General features: G+C 49.1%; 1 protein-coding gene across 4 annotated transcripts in view; it reads right to left on the reverse strand.

Moving 5' to 3' along the window:
• Jade1 (jade family PHD finger 1) overlaps positions 1-10,489 on the reverse strand; it is a 62,480-nt gene extending 51,991 nt beyond the window's left edge. The window contains exon 1 of one of the 4 annotated variants that reach the window (XM_085682417.2): positions 10,469-10,489. The gene's annotated coding sequence lies outside the window, so the exon portion shown is untranslated. Of the gene's footprint in view, positions 1-1,497; positions 1,577-2,598; positions 2,898-2,948; positions 3,082-10,468 lie in introns of those variants that run through there. The other 3 variants (XM_085682415.2, XM_085682414.2, XM_085682416.2) reach the window with 3 other exon arrangements.
• Positions 10,490-15,867: the final 5,378 nt, after the last annotated feature.

The following is a 15,867-nucleotide window of genomic DNA, read 5'->3' on the forward strand; positions in this document are numbered from 1 at the left end:
AACTTTCTCGGGAATGGGGACTTCTTCCACTTTCCTAAAAGCGGAGCTTCGTGGCCCAGTCAATACTAACATTTCACAGAAACAAATTTTAAATCCCCTCCAGGTCCGGGTCAGCCCAAGGGCGGAAGACTTTCGCCACCACGTTTTTAGAAAGACACCTAAAGCTGCTTTGAAACGGGTCTCCCAGAGATGACGAGCTCTCTCTCACTGGTTTCGAAGGCACATTTAAATCGCCCGCTTTTTTGTTGTTGTTTCCTCATAGCAATTCACCAGCGCCGGGAGTGCGGCCGCCCCCGCGCGCCCAGAAGGGGGAGCCCGGGTGTGAAGCCCGAGCGGGGAGCCAGGAGCGGGGAGCGGGGATGCAGAACCCGGGAAGCCGCGGGCCACCGTGGCGGTCAGACTAAAGGTCTCGGATATGGGGGACCCCAGGCCAGGGAATGAGATCGGAACGCGAGACCCCGAACCCAGTACTGGGGTGTCGGAAGTGGGGAGGCCCGCAGAGGGAAGCTCTAGGGGTTGGAAAGTGGGGGGTATGGGGGAAGGGAGAAAAGGGGGCCTCGGAAACAAGGGGTTCAGGGCCCCGCACCCTGGCTAGGGAAGGCCTAGGTATGGTGGGAAAGCCGACTAGAGACCCGGGGTGGGGCGGTGAACCGCGGGCATCCCGGCCGCCCTCCCGCTCGCCCGGCGCAGGGCCCGGCACCGCGCGGCGCCGCCCCCTCGCGCTCCCGCTCCTCCCGAGGTGACAGGAACAACAGCGCGGGAGGAGGGGAAAGTAACTCCGGCCCCGGTGCGGGGATGACACCGCCTCCCCGCGGCGCAGCCGGCCCCGCGCCCGCGCCGCCGCCCTCGGCGTTTGAAAGTGGCCACCCCCCGCCGCCGCTCCCGCCCGCCGCCGCCAGCTGCACCAATCCGCTCGGCCCCAGTTGCAAATCAAATGCTCCCTCGCGTCCGCACGCCACTTGCGCCGCTGCAAACGGCTACGCTGTCCCTCCCCTCGCTCCCCGCGGGCCCGGGGAGCAGCAGAGCGGCGGCGGAGCAACGCGGCGGGGCTCGGCTGGCGCTCCCGCCCCCAGACAGTTCTGGAAACTGTGGATCACCTCTGTCACAGGAAGCCATCCGGCGCGCAGGGCGGCGCGCAAGCAACAAACAAACGCCTGCGGCCGCCGCGGCGCGGGAACAGGGACGGCGGCGGGCGGCGGCCACCCTGCGCCGCGGGGCTTTGTGCGGGGCTCCGGCGTGGGGACGGGGCCGGGCCACCCCCGCGCGGACCCGGAGCGCCTGGGACCGTTAGGCGACGCTCGGGCCGCGGCTGGGAGCCGCCTTGGGGCCGCCGCCCGGCCCCGTCTCTACGCCCGCCGCCTCTCGCCCGTACAGGAGGGCGGGCTGCAAAAGTTGGCCCCGGGGCCAACCAGCACCTGCCCACGTGCCGCGTAGGCTCGTGCCCCGGCGTCCCCGGTCCCTTCCCCCGCCGCCCGCGGCCGCCAGGTCACCTATTACCGGTGGGAGGGGAGCCCGGCTGCTATTTAAACGCCCGCGGAAGTTGAGGCACCCCCACCGGCGGTGCCGTGCACCTGCCTCCCGCCGCCGCGCTCCGCCACTTTGAGCAGCAGCGGCGTCCTCGGCCCCGCCTCCTGCCCGAAGGCGGGCGGCGCGGGGGGGGGGGGCGGGTAGGAGGTGGAAGGTATCGAATTTCTCCAGCAAATGGGACCGTTCCGAAAGGATTCGGTTCTCCGGTCAACATTCCACATTCCATCCCTCTCCCGCATTTGCAAACCCACGCCGAGCCGACCCGGAAAGCCTACTGGCTACCAAACAACAGCACCCAACTCGCAAACACACTCACAGGCACCAGACACGTGCACCGGGAAGATTTTGCAACTTGCAGTCCCGGGGTGCACACCGCATGTGCATGTGCACGTAAGGCAGCGAGGAGACCCAGAGACCCCACCCCCACAATTTGCAGATGGTGCCAAAGGTTGCAATCTGCAATCCGTTTTAAGTTCATGATTAAAAGGTACTTTGCTTAACCGATGAAGTCCTTTCCAATTTCACCGATGAAGTCTTTTTACACTTTATAAGCAGTCTCGCTGGAAGTAAAAGGTCTCATCATTGGAAACCCATTCTGGAAAAATCTAATTGCCAAGCTTTCCCTTCGCCCCCTTCTCACTGCCCTTGAATTGATGCAATGAATATTTTGGACATGCGGTGACGCGGTGACAAGAACCAGGGCTGCGGCCACTTCACACAGCTGTAACCCCTCACACCTATGTTTGGAAAAACATACCCTCATACCCTCCTCCCCCCCCCCAACACACACATACACTGTCACACTCTGGAATCATATATGAACGCGAACCTGCGCTCTGCCATAACCATCTTGTCTACCAAGTTGCTACTATGCTTTCCACTTTCATACAGCCTAAAGGCACTTTGGCTTTTTTTTTCCCAAACGTATAAACTAAACTGGGTTTCTGCTGCTGAAAACGTTTGATGAATCACCTGAAAAACCTCATGTTCTTCGCACATGTAAAAGGAAAAGCTCTAAGCTTTCGCCCTCCTCCGACTAAAAATAACAATTAATAATAAAATATAACTTACTGATCCGACACCGATCAATTCTCGGGCTCCGCGGCCATCCTGGCCTCGTCGCCGGCCCCCGCCCGGCGATGCCCAAGTTGCTGGTGGGATAGTGCCGCGGCGCGGGCGGCCACCTCCTCCCTCCGCGCTACAGATCCACAGCCCAATCTTTTGGCGCCATATTAATGACGTACTATATTATTTCCACTAGGCAGCGACCTTCGGCATTACATTACTCCCGAGAACTCCCGAGCAAAGCAACAAAACCATCAAATATGGCTGAGCCTCTCGGCTCGTCCTGCAGCTGCCGCGGCCGCGGCCTGAGACGCGCACCCCGACCCGCGCGCCCCCGCGCCTCCGCCCCCGCGTACCTGCTGCGCACGGGCTGGGCCTCCGCGGGCTGCGCGCCGTGCCGCATGGGTCCGGGCCACCGAGGCCGCGCGGGGAGCCGGGCGAGCCCCTGCTGTCGCCCGCGCGCTCGGCCGGCCCGGCGCGCCCAGGCCCTCCCGGTCGGGCGTGCGGCTGGCGGCGGAGGAAGCGCGGGGACGCAGACTCATTTCTGGGTCACTGCTGCCACAGGGGGGAGCACTTTAATCCCCAGCCAAAAGGAGAGGGTGGGGGACGGTGGGGCGGGGAGCCGCTGGCGGGGGCTCGCTCCCGTTAACTCTTGGGGTCCTGACTGCAGCCAGCGGGGCTCGCCCCCTGCACCCACCTCGGGAGCCCCCCGGCCCTCCAGGTAGCTCCTGGCAAGGAGAGGGGTTTTAAATCACCCCCTCTAAACTGCTGTCCCAGTTCCAACTCCGGGCGACATGCAGAAATGCATTTCTTGCAAATTAGTTTTCAACCAGGTCGATTACAAGCGTGGCTATTAAAGCATATAGTTTGGGTGAAATGTCTTATTTTTAGGCTGAATAACAAAATAGTTGTTTTTGTAGTAACAGGTTTGAAGGAATCCTGAGTTCGAATGACAGTTTTAGGCACAGGAAATCCATTTCTGGAAGGGGTTGAACGCCAGCTTTACCTAAATCTGTATTGAACTCATTGCAAATTAACGTAAATACACTAAAAGCAAGCCATCCTCTGTCAACTATCACTACGTTTAGGTTACAGAACATTCTGGTCAGAACCAGACATTGACTCCTTCCAAACAGGACTGGGGCTAATGCTAAAACTCGAACTTTCCACCAGAATAAAAGCAGTCGCCAGAGATTCATGTTGTTATATATGTGTGAAAATGAGCGGCTGTTCCTTTTTCACATACTACAAACTAACTTTTACATGGAGAATAGTTATGTTCATGGAAAACCTGAGGAAATACACATATATCACATTCAACATCCAAAGGGGGGGGAATACACACTAAAACTCCCATTTAGTAAATAGGAATGATGATTATTAATTACAAAATAGGATATTGAGCCCAAAAGACACATTAATGCACTGGGATCATAATTCTGAATAAAACAGGTTTGATTCGCAGTCATACATGCAGAACATCATAGCCTGATAAATGGGGAAATAAGTCTGCCTTTCCGTTATTTTCAGGAAACAAAGGAAAGCAGCGGTAATCCTGAAAGCCTGTGTGCTCCTTTCTTCCTCTCCCATTTCCTTAAGAAGACGTGTAAAGACTCCTGTGCCCCTTCAGTCCCATCAGAACAGGTGAGGCACTGTGAACTAAAGAAGACTGGAACCCTCACTGGTTCTGAGCGGCCTACAGTCACTGTTCAGCACGCTCACACCAAAGATCCTGGATCTGGTTCTGCTCCACAGGCTGCTCATTTGGGGTGGCCAGGGAGCAGAGTTGAGCTTCCCTACACCTCACTTCTTTTCTTCTGGGTAATAGCTTGGTCCTTAAACTGGAGATAAGCTGGGCCTGGTAGTGGAGACCTGTCATCACAGCTACTTTGGGAGATGATCATGTTTAAGACCCCTCTGGCCTATAGGGTTCAAGGCCAAGGCAACTCAGTGAGACCCAGTCTCAAAAAGAAAAGTAAAAAGCAGACAGGGAAAAGGGACAAAAGGAAAAAAAAAAAGAAAATGAGATAACCCAATGGGAGTACAAGGGTAGGCTTTCAGGGTGTCTATGCCCCACTACCATCTCTATCTCATCATCTCTTCATGACAAAATGATTGCAACCATTCTAACTTACAGCTAGCCCTTACTCATCCTATAACAAATAAATAAATACTTTTGTCAGGCAGTGGTGGCGCACACCTCTAATCCCAACACTTGGGAGCCAGAGACAGGTGGATCTCTCCAAGTTCGAGGCCAGCCTGATCTACAAAAGTGAGTGCCAGGACAGCCAGGACTGTTACACAGAGACACCCTGCCTCGAAATAATCAAATAAATAAATACTTTTTAAATCCCTCTGTTTGGTGGCCTGGAGAAATGGCTCAACATGAAGAGCATTTGCCCTTGCAGAACCCTGAGATGTTCCCATCAACCACCTCAATTTACAACCATCTGTACTCCAGTTGCAAGGAATCCAACATTCTCTTCTGACCTCCATGGGTATTAGGCACATACATACAGGTAAAACATACCATACGCATAAAATGAATGAATCTAAGAATATTTTTAAGATAAAATATAACCACTGTTTTGCTTGTTTGTTTCTTCCTGACAGATCTCGTGCCTAAAACATCAGACAATAAAATCAAACTATATTAAATTAGTACAGGACCAAAAAACGTAAAATGGCACACGAACTCCCCACAACGCAGAGGCTGTGGTCAGAACAATTATGACAGATTCAGAATGCTGGTCGGGGGCTGGAGATTGTAGCTCAGTTGGAAGTGTGAAGATAGATAGATAGATAGATAGATAGATAGATAGACAGATAATAGATAGATAGATAGATAGATAGATAGATAGATAGATAGATAGACAGACAGATAATAGATAGATAGATAGATAATAGATAGATAGATAGATAGATGATAGATAGATAGATAGATAGATAGATAATAGGTAGGTAGGTAGATAGATAGATAATAGATAGATAGGTAGATAGATAGATAATAGGTAGGTAGGTAGATAGATAGATAGATAGATAGATAGATAGATAGATAGATAGATAGATAGATAATGCTGATACACATCTTCAGTCCCAGAAATAGAAGCAGGAGGATCAGGAGTTCGAGACTAGGAGACTAGCCTGGGATACTCACCTGAGACAGTACCTTATGCTATAAACAGCCCTGGCCGGGCAGCATGAAGATCCCCACCAACTACTGTAGCACTCAGACTTAATTAACTCTTTGTTTTGGCCCCTGAGATGATAGCAGTTTTATCTAAAGGTCTCTTTCTTCATTAACATTTGATGATTTGATTGGGGGGGGGGGGACAGGGAGGAGAGAGATACCGGGTCTCACTGGGTAGCCCTGGCTGACCTGGAACTCACTGAGATCCTCCGGCTTCTGCCTCCCCAGAACTGGAATGGAGCTATGCGCCACCACACCTACCTAATTTGATTAACAAGCTTACAAAAGAAAGGAAGAAACGGACGACAACTTGAAACCACAAGGAACAGGTTAGAAAAAACGTTTTGTCATTCGTGGCCAGAGTCGGCATTTCATAAAATAATAGACATCTCTTGCCATCATCCTACAGAGGAAACTCTCATGCAACCAACTGCTTTCTAAGCTGGGAGAGGCAGTGACAAGGTTCGCTCTGAGCAGCACAGACAGCGGTGGCCGGGAGTAAGTAAGCCTGTAAGTGCGAAACTGACAATTAGGAGAATGAAACTCACATTCCTTCCTGCCACTCTCCCCTTGCCAAATCATCCCGATTACCGCCGCCTAGTCTCTGGAACATTCTGTTAATTCCCTCTGTATTCTATCAGATGGAGGGGTGTTCAAGAAAATTGCTCCAAAGTGTGGTAGAAACCCCAAGACGCTGCTGTCTCCTAGCGGGTCTGTTTTCATGGGGCAGTTACAATGCCCTATGCCTCTGGATTCCTAGCCATACACAGCTCAGCCACATGATTCCATATACATGATTTTTTTTTTTTTTTGGTTTGGTTTTTCGAGACAGGGTTTCTCTGTGTATCTCTGGCTGTCCTGGAACTCACTCTGTAGACCAGGCTGGCCTCAAAATCCACCTGCCCCTGCCTCCCTGAGTGCTGGGACTTAAAGGCATGCACCACCATACCCAACTATTAATGGATTTTTTTTTTAACAAAGTAAAAACTTGGATATTTGTATTCATATTCCCGATGAAGACAACCGTAAATAATTAATCCCCTGGATACTCGCTGGGTCATTTCATTTGTACACTTCTCCTCAGGTCAAGAATTGAAAGGCCTGGGCAAGAAATGAATTGTTCATATTTCAGGATAATGCAGCCTGGCGGCAGACTTTGGACCTGGCACTCATGAGGCCCTGGGTTCAACTCCCACTACTACCAAGAAAAAGGCACTGTTTGGATTTGAAATGAGTCCGTGCATCCTCGTTCCTTCAGGGGAGAGAATGAGAAAGTCTTACAGGCAAACACCCTCTTGTCCATTGGTGCGTGCGATAATGCAGAGATTTAAAAAAAAAAAACAAGGTCAGTCTTAGAATGGGTTGCAGTCTAAAGATCATCCATATATTTTAACTTTAAATTTTATTTGTATCTTAAACAAATGTGTTAAAAGGGATTTTTAAGGATAATCTTGACCACCACATGATTGGCAAGGGTCACTATGTTAACCTGTTTGGATGATATTACATGGAGGAGGGCTCTATTTTCATAGCAGGGTGAATGTATAAAATTCTTAACAAGTCAAGAACCATCTTCAGTTCCTGTCTAAAATCTAAGAGAGGAAGCCGGAGATGGTAGGGTGAGAGATTGTTCTAGAGTTCCCTGGCTGGCCTAGAGGTGAGGTCCCCATTCCTGAACAGACTATGATCCCTTCACACAGGTCGTGACGGTTTTCAACCCATGGAAAGACTGACTGATAAGCTCTTTACCCACCTATGACACTTTTGTTGGTATTGGTACCAACCAGTTTTTCCCCTCCTCAAGATTTTTCTTTTTCTCTGTTCTCTTTTGCCAGTTTTGTTGTTGTGTTGGTTGCTTTCATTCTGCTGTGTTTCATGGTTTTAATACACTATGTCAAGATGTGAAACGCTTAATCCAGCCAGGTAGAAATGTCCAAGGCTGAGGGGGTCCAAAGTAAGAAAAGTCATCTATTATCTATAAATATCATAGAGCCTTGAAACTTCAGAAACATGGAGTCAAATTCAATCACAGATGTAACTTCTGTAAACACTGCCCGTTTCCTGACATGGGAATCATGCCAAACATCCCTTTCACCATCTCCTTTGTGCAGCCTTCGACCATGTGGTTGGGGATTGCTAACTGCAGGTCTTTGACCACCTCTGTCAGTACCTTTCTCTGCTGGACACCTCACGCTCCCTGGACGTCAGCCTGTGGAAATGTCTGGTATGTGTATTGTCAAGCTCTGCCAGTAAGTTCCAAAGCCTTTGGGTTCTTTTTATCTGAGGAAGGACTCCAGCCCCATCCATCTTTATCTTCATACTAGAAAAGGCGACCTCTAGCCAACCCTAGAATCAGTAGCACTAAGGACTTGTCCAAAACCCATTCCTGTCGGTCCAGCTCAGACCTGACGATTTAGAAAGTAAAATCCAGCCACCTACATGGACAGAAGTCTTGCTGTAATACTAACGCACTGGCATTTCAGAAATCTTCTCTCTCTCTCTCTTTTTTTTTTTTTTTTTTTGTCCCGAGACAGGGTTTCTCTGTAGCTATGGAGCCTGTCCTAGAACCAGCTCTTGTAGACCAGTCTGGCCTCTAACCCACAGAAATCTGCCTGTCCCTGCCTCCCGAGTGCTGGGATTAAAGGCGTGCACCACCGCGGCTCAGAAATCGTCTCTTGAAGCCGGGGATGGTGATGCACCCCAGTTACTCTTGCCCTTATAAGGCTGAGGCAGGGGGATCGTGAGTTGGGAGCCAGACTGGATGACACAGAGAGGAACCACTTGTGTGGTTCCCGCCCCCTCCCCTCACATTCTAACCAAGTGTTTTCGAATTCCTCAGAGGAAGACGAAGGTCTAGAATTCATCCCCAAACCCCAGCCTAACTGCGGATAGAACCCAGGGCCTTACCTATGTAAGGAAAGCACTATGCCTCCGGGCTACATCTTCAGCCCGATTTTTACTTTGGATTCTGAAATGGGCTCTCATGAAGCTGCCCATGCTGGTCTAGGGTTCACTCTGTGGTTCAGGCCTTGGCTTTACAATCCCACCTCAGCCTCCACAGAAGCTGGGATTACTACACACACAACACCCAGACGAACATTGATTTATTTCGTGAACCCTGGGACTTGAGGACGGAGAAGTCTCAAATCAGGAAAGGAGTCGTCAGGAGGCCCCTACTAGTAACAGAGGAAGGGATCTGGTGTAGCAGCGGATTATGGTTGGGAGACCGAAGGCAAACCAGCCTAGAAAAAAAAGGCATTGCCAAGAGCTCTAACACTACCAGTACCTAAGCCTCTTTGGAGGAGGCTCTGACACGGAAGGTTCCCGGGTCACTGTAGGGTGCTCATCGGGGAGGAGCGGGGAGCAAAGGACAGATAGAAGCAGCTGAATCCAGCTAGAGCAGGGCTTAGGCAGAGGTTTCCCAGGTAATGGGCCCCTCCTCCCACAGACTCCTCCCATAGGGCCTCCTGGGGTCCTTTTGAGTCGCCACCCCGTGATCTCTCTTGCCTTAACCGGAAGACTCCATTTTCTCCTTTTCTTCCACAAAACACCTTAATGGTCTGAGCCCACTTCATTAGCAACTGAAAAAACAACACAGGTTCCCTCTTTTCGGAGGAAGGGCTAGCTGGGAATAGCGATCTCCCACTAGCTTGCTTGAATGTTAATGGTGGAACAGACTTTTTTCTGTGATTGTGTGTGTGTGTGTGTGTGTGTGTGTGTGTGAGAGAGAGAGAGAGAGAGAGAGAGAGAGAGAGAGAGAAAGAAAGAAAGAAAGAAAGAAAGAAAGAAAGAAAGAGAGCGCTTTCCTGAAGCATCAGGTTGGACAAGTGAATATCAGCATTGAAAAGAAGTTGGCCAAGACTGAAGACTCCCAGGCCTTCAGGAGCCAAATAAGTTCCTTCCTGTGCTTGACAGATTGCGTTGAGCTCTAAGCTAAGGGCCTACGGTAGCAAACTACAGTAGCAAACGAGACAGGTAAACCAGGCCCTGGCAAGCTTCCGTTCTTCTGCAGAAGAGTCAAGTCTGAGGCTCCCACGTGACAACAACCTAACCATCTAGACATTCAAGATACCCACAAAACAGATAGGATGAGAGTGGTACCGGAGGGGACAGCGGGTGCAGAGTTCCAGCACAGAGATTAGCAGGCTGTGGCAGTAGGTGGCTGAGATAGATCATTAGAAAGAAAAAGAACACGGGGCGTAGGCTGGACACAGCCAAGTAAACAAGTTGCAAAGCTCCACGGTGGTCCTGAGGACTCTTCTGGACAATTCAAAGATATTAGGGTTCCTTATGGCTGACTCTTGACTAGAAACAGCTCTGGAGAGAATCGCGGGGCCGGAGATGATGGGCCCTGCTTGCCTATCACGCGCGAACCCCTGTGTTCCACCCACCGCTCAGCAGGGGCCCAAGGCAGGAGCATCACCAAGTTCCATTTCATCTCAGCTCCAATGCCTGCTCCACCACCTGAAACTCAGAAACCTCGTCCCAAAAGCTTGGTGGGAGCCAAGGGGAGAGAAGAGACAGGGAAGGGAATTCCAGACCAGTGCGGACTGATAGAGAGGGACGATCACTGTGGTTCCAGGATACCGTCTTTATCTCCTACCTCAACCATCCCGGAAGCCACTCTCATTTCCCTTGCCAATTTACCCTTCTCCCCAGGACCCTTCTCGAAGTTGGGACACCTACCTCAGGACTTTGAGCAGAGCCTCTGGCTTCCTCGGAGGTATTAAGCCCCTGGACAGGACAGTCTTCTGCCTTTAGTGCCCTAAGTACAGGTGATCTTCCCTGCAGGCGCCTTCCTCTGGTCTTTCCAGTCACGGTGGGAGGAGTTGACCTTTCCACACACCACAGCACCCACCCGCCCATCCCCGTGCAAGCGAAGCCCCTCCCAGCCGGCCTTCTTGGCCTCCAACTCTACCTTGGGCTTCTCTGGCTAAGGACTCCTTGCGGATACATTTGAATACAATATGGAGCAGAACAGCCCCTCCTGCTCCTTTCCAAAAGAACTGTGGATCAACCACAGAGAGAAAGACACAAAAAGAGACAGACAGACATTCTAGGTAAATCCCAGGACAGTCTCTTTGGCTTAGGTTGTTGGACCTCACCAAATTTGATACAGTTGTTCATTCATGCCGTTTTCCCCCCCTTTTTTAAATTTAATTTTGCTGTCTGTAATATGTAGACAGTTCTCACAAATTATTTTTTTATTGTTTATTTATCCATTTGCAGAGAGAGGGTATGCATGTGCCGTAGCAGGCATGCAGAGGTCAGAGGACAACTTGAGTCCTGCCTCACTGGTTTGTCCCTGTTTCTTGAGATGTTGTCACCTGGTTTCCCCAGCACCTACATTCCTGTTTCCTCCCCGACCTCTCCGCTGATTCCCTGGCCAAGCCTCACACAGGAGAAGAGACGTTTTGAAAAATCTCAAAGGAGGGGCCATTTTGATTGAGATATTTTATAAGAAAAAAAATGTTTGGCTGATGATGGTTATAATGGATACAAGAGAGATAAGAAAAGAAAACATCTGGTTAAAGATTATTAGGCCAGTCAATCAGCTCGGCAGGTAACTCTAGCTTCCCAGAAGGAGTTCCCCGTCTTATAAAGTCTGTCAGAGAACGGTTCACACACTTTATCAACAATGCTAATTGCTTCCCAGAAGGAGTTGTAAATTACATCACACACAAAAAGCTTCTCTGTCCCAGACCAAGTTAGAGCCCATTTTCTTTCTCACCCTCTTAAACGTTAGCTTCCTTTAGGAGTCTATCCTAAGTCATTTCCCTTCTCGGTGAGATCTCCCAGGATTCTCCCAACACCAACTTCATGCTTGACCTTCAATTCATGCTTTTCTTTTTTTAAACTTTTAAGTTTAAAAAAAAGAAAAGGATTTTTTTTTTTTTTGGCTTGGGGGTTTTGTTGTTGTTGTTTTGGTTTTTTACTTTTTTGTTTTGTTTTGTGTTTTTTTTTTTTTTTTAACGGTCTCACTATCTCTGGCTGTCCTGGAACTCATTATGTAGACCAGGCTGGCTTCAACTCACAGAGATCTGCCTGCCCCTGCGTGCCCAGATTATAGGGCGGGACACTGGACACTGGGCTTATTTCTTATCTTCAGCGACGTTTTCTTTTCTGATTTTTTTTTTTTTTTTGAGACAGGGTTTCTCTGTGTAACTTTGGAGCCTGTCCTGAAACTCGATCTGTAGATCAGTCCGGCCTCGAACTCACAGGGATGTGCCTGCCTCTGCTTCCTGAGCGCTGGGATTAAAAGCGTGCACCACCACCACCAGGCCTTCAGCAGCAGCCTCTTCACACTTCTCAGCCTACCCTAAACAGAATTAATCTTACTTCCGCTCATGTCTCTGTATCGCTTCTCTGTCTCAGTTGGTGAGCCACCCTCCGAAGTTTTGAGGCTGGATAAAAGGACACGGGGACATGGGGCACTGGGGAGGGAAAGAACTCTTTAACTTGGTATCTATTGCAGACTCCTGGAAGAGCAGAAAATCTCCTGGTCCAGGGAACAGAATGTCTGGCCCAGTTAGAGACCTGACCTTGCAGTTGGGCTGGTTCCGTTAGTTTCTAGGACCACCTCTACAAGGTAGCTCACCTTAAGCCGTGCTAGAAAAGTAAGTAGAATAATTAGTCCTTTAATAAGCTACTGCACTTTCCTTCCCAGCATCTCCTACCTTAGTGCAGAAGCTCATGGACCACAGCCACACAAGTAAGCGGTCATGTCCGGCCACTTCTCTGAATTATCGGGAAAAGTGTTAACTTTACTTCTTTCTGTCTCTTAGCATGTTTTCTCCATCCCTCTGGGCTCCCTGAACCCCCAACATTTGGACTTCCTGATTTTCTCTAAAACACGCCTTCCCGTCATGGGGCCCATGAGCCCATGTGTCTGGCCTCCATGCCGGCTTCAATGAGAGAACCCTCTGCAGGCAGCTGCTGAGGTTCTCAGCTGGCCTGTCCTTGGGTTTTTTTTTTAAAAAAAAAAAAAAACTCTAACAAAATTGTCCCCGAGCTTCCATTTGAACCCGTTCTTAAATTCTTTTATCGCTGAGACTGAGAACCACCAAAGACCTGGTTTTCCCTGCACCGCTGTCACCAGCTGAGAATGGAGAGCTCCGACACCATGGGCAACTCTGACGCCTAAGGCCTCTCTCCCTTCCCATCTACAATCTGCAGACCCCAGGACTTTTCACCAGAAGCTCCACTTCCAGTAGAAACGGCAGGTCCTCGTCCCTCTTGTGCAACCCTGCCGGCTTCTGGTTTTATCTTATCTTGCTGTAATCCTACCCCAGGCTCCTCTAGAACCGCTCTATAATCTCAGTTATCGCTAAAGGGCGTAGGGACAAAAGAAGAGAGGGGGCCCGAGAAACCTGCTGAACAATGAAATCCCCAAATCCCAAACCTGTTCATAATCACTGCTGGCCACTTGACCAGGGCTCCTCACTCAGCTCTCGGGGGTTCCTTACTCTCTGGTTTTAATAAATTCCAACTCTGCTGTATGTTGTTTTGTCTTCAAATTCTATCAATGGTTTGACTGAGGATCAAGTTTTGCTTAAGTGGAGGTCTCAAAAAGAACTCAGTCCTGGCCAGCCCTGGTGGCACACACCTTTAATCTCAGCACATAGGAGGCAGAGGTAAGCAAGTCTCTAACTATGAGGCCAGCCGCATCTACATAGTGACTCCCAGGTTGGGCAGGGCTGCATGGTGAGACCCTGCCAAAAATAAATGAATGGATGAATGAATGTAAATAAATAAGAAATAAAAAATAAAATAAATAAACAAACAAAACCCCATTGCATGAGCTGGAGAGATGGTTCAGTGATTAAGGACACTTGCTGCTTTTGCAGAGAGCACTTGGCTTCTGTTCCACACAGTGGCTCACAAGCATCCATGTATAATTCCAGTCCTAAGGATCCAATGTGCTCTTCCACCCCTCATGGGCCTTATGCATACGGTGCACATGCATACATGAAGACAAACACACACATAAAAAATACATCTTATATATTAAGAAAAAGAAACCTCTGCCACTGATAAACATAAGGGCCAACATGTCAGCACTAATGTTTGTTTTTCCAGTGCCTCTTCCTCTGCACCACCATCCAACCTATCATTAAGTCACAGTCAAGACAGCCCTCCTCCCTCTGTCCCTACAAATGCCATCAGCTCAGTGCACTTAGCTGCCTGGCTACCATGATTCATTCTCCTATTCAGAAGTCAGTATGATCTTTCTAGAACAAAATTCATGCAGTTTTATCATTATCATAAAACAATTGGCATTTTTGGGCCTCATTACTTTTCTGATTTTTGTTATTGCTGGTTTGTTGAGTATTTTTGTTGTTGTTGTTGTTGTTGTTGTTGTTGTTGTTGTTGTTGTGACAGGATCTTCCTACCTAGCCCAGGTTGGCCTCCAACTTGTAGTGATGGCATCACAGATGCGTACTGTCACCACGCCTGCTTTCCTTGTCAGAGTCACCTTAAGTGCAAAAAGTCCAAAGTCCCCAACAAAGTCTTCAGGCTTCTCTTTCTTTCTTGTTCTTGTTCTTTTCTTTTCTGGAACTAACTCTTATAGACCAGGCTGGCCTCGAACTCACAGAGATCCGCCTGCCTCTACCTCCCAAATGCTGGGATTAAAGACATGTATCACCACCGCCTGGTGAGGGCTTTGCTTCTCAATTCTTGCTTCACCTTGCTCACCCTTTTCACTTTTCTTCAGTCCCATTCTTTTAGAGCCTTTGCCGGTTCTCGAACCTGAGATAGGGCTTTCTTCCCTATTTACAGACTCCTCCCCTAGTATAATTCACCCCAGCCACGACAGAACACCTGGTCCTTCTCCCCAACTGTGCCCTTCTTTAGGCCTCCCTGGTACTCAGCTGTGTTTCTGTGTTTGCATTTTCCTCCATGCAGGTGATGTTTATCCAGGCCCCACTCTATTGTTTATTCAAGGACTTTGTCGCCTGTGTCCCTGGGCCTGTTGGTAGGCACTTAACTCTTTGAAGTGAAAGGGATGAATAGCAACTGTATTTGTCTAATTGGCCTCTGAAATACCTTCAATAGGACTCTCAACAGAAGCCCACGCCCACACTCTTGGGTGTGTCCATCTTTTCTGCTGAACAACTCTTTCTCTTAACCCTCAATGCTTAAAGCAGATAGATAGATAGATAGATAGATAGATAGATAGATAGATAGATAGATAGATAGTTGGATGGATGGGATATATAAAGATACTTATATATCTTTTAAATCTATATTTATATGTTATATATATTTTAAATATATATTATATATATAATCATTCATTGTGCCTGTGTGAATTTATGTGCTACACATGAGCACAGTATCTAAGGAAGCCAAAGGAGGACCTGGATCTCTGGAAATGGAGGTATAGAGGCAGTTGTGAGCATTTTTAACTGCTGTAAGCATTTTTAACTGCTGAACTATCTGTCCAACCCCATAAAGCTTATACCAAAATATCTTCATGAAAGCTGGGTGTGGTGGCGCATGCTTTTGATCCCAGTACTCCAGAGACAGAGGCAGGCAGATCTCCAAGTTCGAGGCCAGCATGGTCTGCAGAGCTCATTCCAGGACAGCCAGGTCTGTCTACAAAGAGAAATCCTATCTCAAAAAGAGAAAAACAACAACAACAACAAAACGATCTGAGGAGTATCTATACACACAACAGAGTGTTATTCAAGCATGAAGAACAAGCGCATGTGGTTTGTGGGAAAAGGGATAGAACTGGCGACGCCGTGTTGTCTGGGACTGGGCTGCGGGGAGACACAGATAAGAACCGCCACCAGCAGCCTGAGGGGTTCCTCCGCTAGAATAAAGGTGGATTCTTGTCCTTGCTGGAGAAAAGAATTCCAGGACGCGTCCTCATGAAGCACCTGGAGACTGAAAACATTTTAACCCAGATCTCAGCACAGAGGTTAATAGGAAGGTACTTGGGAGGGATGGGTGAGCAATCCCCAAGGAGAGCCACACTTGTGCCATTAAGATGTGAGCATCCCAAAGGAGAGGCGCTCTTGTCTCCTCAAGATGACCTTCTGTAGGGTTTTGACAGCCTTTGACGACTGTGATTATTG

Source organism: Myodes glareolus, chromosome 20, assembly GCF_982192425.1.
Source record: "Myodes glareolus chromosome 20, mMyoGla1.1, whole genome shotgun sequence".
Taxonomy (NCBI): Eukaryota; Metazoa; Chordata; class Mammalia; order Rodentia; family Cricetidae; genus Myodes; species Myodes glareolus.